Below are 8,877 nucleotides of genomic sequence, written 5' to 3'. Positions count from 1 at the left end.
GGACGCCATAATTTTCGTTCCTGTACTCCTTTTTCATTCATAAAATCACTAGTAGCGAGTTTTAAAGCAAAGAATCGTTCGTGGCACGCCCCTTGGCTTAAAGAACGTATTTTGCAATCTATTCAAAGTCTCCAAACTTGTCGCTCAGTTCCACCAAAAACTGTTACAACTGAAAGGGGAATAATGCGTGCGACTTAAGAAGTTTTACTATTTGCACTATCAATTTCTTCTCGTGGTCCATGTTTGCAGATGTAAGAGAGACTGCTTCTTGATGTACAGAACAGTGCACTGCGTCTAACGATCTCTGTAATTTTTTACTCTATCGTTGTCAACTAAATCTTTAAATTCTTTTGCATGGTATTGTAAAGTCGTTTCCTAGAAAGGCTGCGCTATCCGTCGATTATGCGACAGCATAACAGATATTGAGAATTCTCATCCATCTCTTCCGACACTCACATTCAGTTTGAAAGACTTGTGACGATAGATCGCTAGATTGACACTTTATTTTGCAGACAGCTACTAGACTTGTGAACGTCCTTCAAACAACGAACAAGTAGCGAAGGATAAACAGAACTGACACCACGATTCTGCCGAACTGCAGAGTTTTGGGCTGACAGGAAAACGCCACATCGCAGTACTAGATGAAATGTCACACTTTGCCGAATACTGCCGAGAAGGACCGAGCAAACACGAGACAGTCTGAACAACGTCCCTCAAGCCAAGCAGGTGCCAGGTAACCTCACTCTAAATGTTTGGAAAGAAGGCGTTTAGCCTCTTGACAGTAGCAGCACCATAGTGCAACACAAACTCAGACTAAAGAAATCAACGCCTGTGTTCTCTTAGCTTCTGACATCTCTTCCATTTGACATATCATAGGAAACTCGGATGCGGCTTGGCGTGTTGTGGCCAGCCCTGTTCTGAAGCTTTCACAGTGTTTACCCTATAGGTTTGGTATACCCTGTTACTACTGACGTTAGAAACGACAGTTGTGCTTAAATGGTTTGTTGGCTGCCAGACAAAAAAGGCGAAGGTGTCTGAAGCCACAGTCGAATGTCTATGTCACGTCGTACATCTGTACATCTGCGAGTGTGTAAATGATTAACAGCTTGCCGTTCTCTGTGACAGGTAGGACGACCACCAGACTGTATAACTATTGTTCGGGTTTCCTGTTGTTAGTAGGCCTAGTTTGTTAGACAAGGGTCGTGAACAGCGTCAAGATGCTGTGTGACCACTTCGAAGGACATGGGGATGCGGTTTGCTCGTGTGACACGGAGTTGTCAGCACCTGACAAGAGTTCGAAAGAGGCGTCATCGTTTGTTTGTTTGTTTTATTTTGTTTTAGAGCTCAGAAATGACTTGAGGTCATACGCGCCGACGTCGTAACCTATACAGTAATGAGAAAAAATTAAAATCTACTGCACGTCAAGCCCAATCGACGGAAGGAAAAAAAAGCACTCCGTCTTCAGGCCACGAGTGGCATACTGGGACCATCCGACCGCCGTGTCATCCTCAGAAGAGGATGCGGATAGGAGGGGCATGGGGTCAGCACACCGCTCTCCCGGTCGTCATGATGGTATTCTTGACCGAAGCCGCTAGTATACTCAATTGGCATCACGAGGCTGAGTGCACCCCGAAAAATGGCAACGGCGCATGGCGGCCTGGATGGTCACCCATCCAAGTGCCGACCACGCCCGACAGCGCTTAACTTCGGTGATCTCACGGGAACCGGTGTAGCCACTGTGGCAAGGCCGTTGCCGACGAAAGGAAAGGCAGCTAAAAAAAAGGAATCCTGGAGAAAAAGTGCAAATCTTAGCCAAGAAATCAAAGTAAACTAATGCTTTACAGAGACTACATAAAGGACAAAGTTGCCCTCCAACACTCAGTGAGACAATTAAGGCGACATCTTTTATCATGTGTGTGATGCCTACCCCGTCTTAACAGACTACTCGTGGTGAATGGGGGAGATGTTCGATTCTTCCAGTGTTTCGGAGGGACACAGAGGTTTTACTCGTGGCGTCATGGTGTGGGGAGGCATCAGGTATAACTTAAGGCCACGACTGATAGTGAATGAGGAAACTCTGATGGGAAAAGGAGACGGCTGTCCTACGTCGTGTCGTCCTCAAGTTTTGACTGTCACGTGACAGTATTGTGGTGCCACTTTTCAACAGGATGATGCTCGTCCACATATGCTGCGTGTCTCTGTGGACTATGACGCTGAGGTACTCCAATGGGCAGCGGTATCCCCAGACCTGTCACCAATAGAACATGTGTTGGACCATTTAGAACGCCAAATGCATCTCAGTGCCTGTATCCAGCTTATCAAGGACCAGTTGCAAGAGTTGTGATCCATTTTGCTTCATGAGAGGGTACAACAGTTTTAAGACATGCATTCCAACCTAACCAGTGCCTGTACTGGGGTCGGAGGGAACGCAGCGTCATACAGGTAAGTGAGCTCATATTGCAAAGATATTTGTGAATTAAACTTGTATTTTGTAAACACAGAAATAACATTATATATCCTCTCAACCGGCGATCTTCCATTTCGTTTTTCCCTTCTCTTCTGCGTGTTTCACGGTTTTTGTCAATCAGTGTATTTTACCAGTTGTACCGGTATGTAATGAGCGTTTTTTTTTTTTGTGAAAATGAAACACTAATTTTGAATTGGAAAGTAAAAACATTTTATTCGAAGTACTGACCATTGCTTTCTATACATTTTGACCACCTTTCTGGCAGTTTGTGGACACCACGCCAATGCAAATGTTCGTCTGTTGAAGCAAACCAATCAGACACCCAATTATCGACTTCTTCGTAGGAATCGAAGTGTTCCTCAGTCAATGCGTGTCCCATTGATGAAAACAAATGGTAGTCGAAAGGGGCCAAATCTGGTGAATACGGCGGGTGGGGTAGCAGCTCCCAGCCACGTGTTTTGATTGTATCGTGAACCAGTTTTGCTTAGTGTACAGGTGCATTGTAGCGTAAAAAAATTAATTTTCGATGCCTCCTGGCCCATTCTGGTCTTTTCTCGATCAATGCATAGTTCAAATTGATCATTTGTTGTCTATAGCGATTAGTATTCACAGTTTAACCGGGTTTTAGAAGCTCATGATACACCACACCTTTCTGATTCCACCAAACACAGAGCATTGTCTTCTTGCCGAATCAATCTGGTTCTGCAGTCGATGTCGATGGTTGTCCCGAATTAACCCATGATTTTTCCCGTTTAGGATTCTTATAATAAATCCATTTTCCATCGCCAGTAACAATTCGATACAAAATTGATTTTCTTTCATGTCTTTGCAGCAAAATTTGGCAAATGGTTTTTCGATTTTCCATCTGTCTTTCATTCAATTCATGTGGCACCCATTTTCCACACTTTTGGATCTTTCACATGGCTTTCAAACGGTCAGAAATTGTTTGTTGTGCAACATTTAGCATTGCTGCTATTTGCTTCTGCATCCAATATTGCTTGCAATTCTGCGTCTTCGAACTTTTTTGGTGGTCTTCCACGTTCTTCATTTCTTACATCAAAATCAATATTTCTGAACCGTTGAAACCATCTTTTGAATGTTGCTTCTGATAGTGCATGATCACCACATGCCTCGACAAGCATTCGATGTGATTCTGCAGCACTTTTTTTCCAAATGAAAACAATAAATCAATGCTTTCCGCAAATTATCACTTTCTGGTACAAAATTCGACATTGTTAACACTATGATAACATATGATGTTGTTTGTTCCATGACTTGATGTATACTAAACATCTTTGACAGATGTCATACCAACCAAACAAAAAAAAAATTGAGGCTCGTTCGCAACAAATGTTCCGTATCGACACATTTGTATCTTAACGCTCGTTTCATACCGGTTGTTGTTGTTGTGGTCTTCAGTCCTGAGACTGGTTTGATTCAGCTCTCCATGCTACCCAAACCTGTGCAAGCTTCTTCATCTCCCAGTACTTACTGCAACCTACATTCTTCTGAATCTGCTTAGTGTATTCATCACATGGTCTCCCTCTACGATTTTTACCCTACACGCGGCCCTCCATAGCTAAATTTGTGATCCCTTGATGCCTCAGAACATGTCCTACCTACCGATCCCTTCTTCTAGTCAAGTTGTGCCACAAACTGCTCCCCAATTCTATTCAATACCTCCCCATTAGTTACGTAATCTACCCATCTAATCTTCAGCATTCTTCTGTAGCACCACATTTCGAAAGCTTCTATTTTCTTCATGTCCAAACTATTTATCGTCCATGTTTCACTTCCATACATGGCTACACTCCATACAAACACTTTCCGAAACGACTTCTTGACACTTAAATCTATGCTCGATGTTAACAAATTTCTCTTCTTCAGAAACGCTTTCCTTGCCATTGCCAGTCTACATTTTATATCCTCTCTACTTCGGCCATCATCAGTTATTTTGCTCCCCAAATAGCAAAACTCCTTTACTACTTTAAGTGTATCATTTCCTAATCTAATTCCCTCAGCATCACCCGACTTAATTCGACTACATTCCAATGTCCTCGTTTTGCTTTTGCTGAAGTTCATCTTATATCCTCCTTTCAAGACACTGTCCATTCCGTTCAACTGCTGTTCCAAGTCCTTTGCTGTCTCCGACAGAATTACAATGTCATCAGCGAACCTCAAAGTTTTTATTTCTTCCCCATGGATTTTAATACCTACTCCGAATTTTTCTTTTGTTTCCTTTACTGCTTGCTCAATATACAGATTGAATAACATTGGGGAGAGGCTACAACCCTGTCTCACTCTCTTCCCAGCCACTGCTTCCCTCGACTCTTATAACTGCCATCTGGTTTCTGTACAAATTGTAAATAGCCTTTCGCTCCCTGTGTTTTACCCGTGCCACCTTTAGAATTTGATAGAGTGTGTTCCAGTCAACATTGTCAAAAGCTTTCTCTAAGTCTACAAATGCTATAAATGTAGGTTTGGCTTTCCTTAATCTAGCTTCTAGGAGAAGTCGTTGAGTCAGTATTGCCTCACGTGTTCCAATATTTCTACGGAATCCAAACTGATCTTCCCCGAGGTCGGCTTCTATCAGTTTTCCATTCATCTATAAAGAATTCGCGTTAGTATTTTGCAGCTGTTACTTATTCCGGTACACCAGGTAAATTACATTTGGAACAGCCCATCGGCACACACGAGGAGAATATCTGGACGAAATACTTGAGGAAATAGGAGCAATTTGACATGTGGTAACCTTGGCACTCAGAGGCATAGCTACTGAGCTACTGTTGAATCGAAGTCATCACTAAGCGAGGTGACACATCAGAATATGAAAGATCAGAGAACCCTTGGGCGAGAGCAGTGACTTCCAGAGCCTGTGCTCGGCAGATTACAGCAGCTCCGCAGCTTCCGTCACGACGGCCGTGACAGTGCTCCGTTCAGAGTCCCGCTGGGCGGCTGGTGGGCGGCGTTATATAAAGCGGTAGCACCCTGGCAGGCGGCGACCCCAGCGATGGGCCGGTGTGGACTGCGGTCGCGCGTCCCTCGGCGCTCGGCTCCCTTTCCCACTCTCGGCCTTGGGCTGTCTATTTCTGCAGCAGTCGCACTTCGCTGCCGTTAGTAGCGACAGAAGATCCTCAGTCACGTGGAGTCGCGTTCGTGTGGAAGGCGACACACAAGCACCAGACGTTTCTACGCATAACTTCTGTGTTTACTTTCTCGGCGTCACAAAAGCATATCTCCACTACTGGCCATTAAAATTGCTATACCACGAAGATGTCGCGGTACAGGCGCGAAATTTAACCGACAGGAGGAAGATACTAACGTGTGCAAATGATTAGCTTTTCAGAGCATTCACACAACGTTGGCGCCGGTGGCAACACTTACAACGTGCTGACATGAGGAAAGTTTCCAACCGATTTCTCATACACAAACAGCAGTTGACCGGCGTTGCCTGGTGAAACGTTGTTGTGATGCCTCGTGTAACAAGGAGAAATGCGTACCATTACGTTTCCGACTTTGATTAAGGTCTGATTGTAGCCTATCGCGATTGCAGCTTATCGTATCGCGACACTGCTGCTCGGTCGAGATCCAATGACTGTTAGCACAATATGGGATCGGTAGGTTCAGGAGGGTAATACGGAACGCCTTGCTGGATCCCAACGGCCTCTTAATCACTAGCAGGCGAGATGACAGGCATCTTATCCGCATGGCTGTAACGGTTCGTGCAGCCACGTCTCGATCCATGACTCAACAGATGGGGACGTTTGCAAGACCACAACCACCTGCACGAACAGTTCGACGACGTTTTGAAGCAGCATGGACTATCAGATCGTAGACCATGGCTGCGATCACCCTTGACGCTGCATCACAGACAGGAGCGCCTGCGTACTGAACGACGAACCAGGGTGCACGAATGGCAAAACGTCATTTTTTGGATGAATCCAGGTTCTGTTTACACCATCATGATGGTCGCATCCGTGTTTGGCGACATCGTGGTCAACGCACACTGGAAGCGTGTATTCGTCAACGCCATACTAGCGTATTACCCGGCGTGATAGTGTGGGGTGCCATTGGTTACACGTCTCGGTCACCTCTTGTTCGCATTGACGGCACTTTGAACAGTGGACGTTACATTTCAGATGTGTTACGACCCGTGGCTCTACCCTTCATTCGATCCCTGCGAAACCCTACATTTCAGCAGGATAATGCACGACCGCATGTTGTACGTCCTGTACGGGCCTTTCTGAGTACAGTAAATGTTCGTCTGCTGACCTGGCCAGCACATTCTCCAGATCTCTCACCAATTGAAAACGTCTGGTCAATGGTGGCTGAGCAACCGGCTCGTCACAATACGCCAGTCACTATTCTTGATGAACTGTGGTATCGTGTTGAAGGTGCATGGCCAGCTGTACGTGTACACCCCATCCAATCTCTGTTCGACTCAATGCCCAGGCGTATCAAGGCCGTTATTATGGCCAGAGGTGGTTGTTCTGGGTACTGATTTCTCAGGATCTATGCACCCAAATTGCGTGAAAATGTAACCACATGTCAGTTCTAGTATAATATATTTGTCCAATGAATACCCGTTTATCATCTGCATTTCTTCTTGGTGTAGCAATTTTAATGGCCAGTAGTGTACATCTACATACATTGTCCGACTACTACCACATGTTGCGTGGGTTACGGTATTTTGTACTGATACTTGTCATTGCATTTCCTGTCTACACGACCGGAAAATTTAGTACACCTGGAAGACGACGTCGACTTTGATCCGATGTCGACGTATGCCACCTGGGAGATCGTAGACGTACTGATAACGCTTTCAACGTTGTATTCCAACAGACAGCGCAGTGCCATAGCTCTGTCTGTAGAGCGCCATCTGTACCTCACACACACAGTGGTTACGGTTACTACAAGCCACACCACAAGTTGGGAAACGGGGCCAAATTTCTAGTAGTTTACTGTCGAGTTGAGATTTTCACAAATGTTTTATTCGTATCTTACAGAAACTAGCAGTACGGCAATAAACAGCCTTTTAAACACGCCGCTAACGGCAATCATGTAATTTATAGCAATACAACAATTTTTTTAAAAAAATAAAAAACATAATACAGAAGCTAGCAGTACTTCAATAAACAACCTTTTAAAACACGCCGCTAACGGCAGTCAAAGTAATTTATAGCAATTCAACAATTTAAAAAAATAAAGAACATTAGTTAACAGGTTACTAAAGCAAATACAGAACTTTGTTAATAAAGTACGGTGAGGTAGTGAAGCTACCGACACCGCCATTAAAAAAATTAAACAGGTCTCAGCAAACACACGATTAACGGCAATAAAAGGAATTTACAAACTTGGAGGAATTTAAAAAGTTTTTAAACAAAAGTGTTCTGCAATATTAGAACATAAGAGATATGACGGACCCGTGTAAGGCGGTCACAAATCACCTACTCAAGGATGCTCAGGCTAGACAGAATACTGACCAATTTAAATACGCCCGTAAACACAATTGCCACTCTCAGGCTGGTCACTGCGCCGACTTTTAGCCAGCGAAAACTTACTATGAGATGGCTTAACTTGCTGACAGAATTAAAGCTAACCTCGTGCAAGGAAACATTACACCACACAGTCCTGAATGAGCGACCACATGATCAACCGACAAGAAGCATGAATTTACTCATAACCCACGACAGACTAGCGAAACAATTAAACTGCCAAAACTACACCTCCCATCGGACAGTAACGAGAGGATGAGGAAAGATCACTGTCTTCAATTACACCGGTTCCAGGGACAAGAAACCCGGTCGCCGCAGGCCACAAGGCAGACGAGACGCTGGTTACACAAATCATTACTTAATGATTAAACCTTCCGCGAACTTAACTTGCAATTATGCTCGAACAGGCAGTACACGACCTCCGATGGCCAGGATCCACACATCCGACCGCGCACGCGTCGCCAGCGTACCCAACACGCCGCGGTCACACGACAACACGCTCTGTCACAGGAGTTCACGTCTTCTCTGCAACGTTGACGGGTAGTGACCGCTCCTTCATGTTAGGTGTCTCCTTTTCAAACTCCGGTGTTGAAACGGAGGACTTAAAGAAGCTTGTTAACGTCCCACCAAGGCGAAATGAACAGCAACTACGCGTGGGGCGATTCTGTATACAACCAACACGCGGCGAGCTCTGCTGTCAACTCGACCCCCTCGTTACACACAACCGACGTACATCACGTGGCGACTCGGTACAACCGACCACACCTGCTTCGCGCTGGAAAGCCACACTGCCCTCCCGTGTCCACCAGACTCTGCGCGCAACCCCCTGTCTCCGCGCCAACACCCGAGGTTACAACCGGTCAAAGATCTCACTTCCTCCATAGCAGTTTCCCGGAAGCAAAACGCAGATATCGA

The 8,877-nt window shown here is 45.2% G+C and overlaps 1 pseudogene; it reads right to left on the bottom strand.

The window, feature by feature from the left end:
• Positions 1–1,637: 1,637 nt before the first annotated feature.
• Positions 1,638–1,755, bottom strand: LOC124712602 (annotated as a pseudogene).
• Positions 1,756–8,877: the final 7,122 nt, after the last annotated feature.

The sequence above is a fragment of the Schistocerca piceifrons genome, chromosome 8 (assembly GCF_021461385.2).
Source record: "Schistocerca piceifrons isolate TAMUIC-IGC-003096 chromosome 8, iqSchPice1.1, whole genome shotgun sequence".
NCBI lineage: Eukaryota > Metazoa > Arthropoda > Insecta > Orthoptera > Acrididae > Schistocerca > Schistocerca piceifrons.
This window is presented reverse-complemented; position numbering and strand designations above follow the sequence as displayed.